This window comes from Condylura cristata, unplaced genomic scaffold (genome assembly GCF_000260355.1).
Source record: "Condylura cristata isolate star-nosed mole 26May11 unplaced genomic scaffold, ConCri1.0 scaffold00042, whole genome shotgun sequence".
In the NCBI taxonomy this organism is placed as follows: domain Eukaryota; kingdom Metazoa; phylum Chordata; class Mammalia; order Eulipotyphla; family Talpidae; genus Condylura; species Condylura cristata.
Window position 1 is genome coordinate 773,912 of NW_004567143.1, and position 1,611 is coordinate 775,522.

The 1,611-nt window shown below is 46.1% G+C and overlaps 1 pseudogene; it reads left to right on the forward strand.

Moving 5' to 3' along the window:
* LOC101626984 lies at window positions 1–804 on the forward strand (annotated as a pseudogene).
* The last annotated feature ends 807 nt before the right edge of the window (window positions 805–1,611 follow it).

Sequence of the window (1,611 nt, forward strand, 5' to 3'; positions counted from 1 at the left end):
ATGATCTTGGGGCTCATCTGGCTGGACGTCAGGCTGCACACCCCCATGTACTTCTTCCTTTCGCATCTGGCCGTCATTGACATGTCCTATGCTTCAAGCAATTTGCCCAACTTGCTGGAAAACCTAGCGAAACTCAAGAAAACTATCTCTTATGTTTCTTGTGCAGCACAGATGTTCTTGTATCTGGGTTTTGCTTGTGCTGAGTGCATGATTTTGGTGGTGATGTCCTATGACAGGTACGTGGCCATCTGCCATCCTCTCCACTACAGTGTCATCATGACTTGGAGACTGTGCACGGTGCTGGCCATCACTTCCTGGGCTTGTGGGTTTTCTGTTGCCTTAGGAGACCTAATTCTCTTTCTGAGATTGCCCTTCTGAGGGTCCCAGGAGGTGAATTTCATCTTCTGTGAAATCCTAGCTGTCCTCAGAGTGTCCTGTGGAAGCACGTGGATCAACAAACTTTTTATTCTTTGTTGTGGTGCTTTTGTCTTAGTGGGACCCCTGTCCTTGATGCTGGTCTCCTATGTGCGCATCCTCTTGACCATCCTGAGGATCAAGTCAAAGGAGGGACGTAGAAAGGCCTTCTCCACCTGCTCCTCCCACCTCTGTGTGGTTGGGTTCTACTTTGGCATCGCCATGGTGATTTACATGGTGCCCGATGATGGTCACTGGGATGAGCAAAAGAAAGTCCTGACCCTGTTTTATGTGCTGTTCAACCCACAGCTGAAACCCCTTGTCTACAGTCTGAGGAATGCCCAAGTGAAGGCTGCCCTCAACAGATTATTGCGGAAAGAGACTACCTGATGAAGAAGGGTGAAATTTTATACAGTTTGTAGTACTCAAATATAGGCTTGCTGGCATACAAAAACTCGAGTTCAAAGACCATCTCACAGAGAAAAAAAATTATCTTCATCTTATGGTTTTGAGGAAATTGGACAGTTTCATTCGCAATAAACTGAACCTAGACCACTATCTCACACCATGCAGAAACGCAAATGGGTTAAGATATTGAAGGAATACCTGGAGTCATAAAATAGATACAATAAAACATATAAGCTTTCCTTGGCATTGACTTCAAAGATGTGTTTGGGGACTCAGCACCAAGATTTATTTGTGCATCCAGAACTGGGGTACAAGCCAGAGGCTCAGAGGATTCACCAGAGACAGAGTGGGAGCAGAACAGGCAGCTGACGAAGTACACTGCTGAGGAGAGCAGCGGGAGGGTCAGGAGAGGTCTGCCGCGCCATGTGGATCAACCCCGGGCAGGATCCAGCTCACACTGAAGTGGCTGTGACTAGCTTGCTGTGCTGCGTCCTTACCCGTTGTGCCACCAGGGAGGCCCTATGTAGATCTATTTTTAATACCTTGTGAAACATACTTACTCTTTTCCTTTGGTGCTGGACGTATCTACAACCCCACCAACAGTGGACAAATGTTCCATTTCCTTAATATTCTTGCCAACATTTGTTTTCACATAAGCCACTCTCACAGGTATAGGTGACTGATCTTGTCCTTTTGATTATAATTCCCTTATTAGGGGATGTTCAGCATTTTTTTAAAGATTTATTTATTTGTTCATACAGAACTGGGGTACAGGTCAGAGGCTGAGGG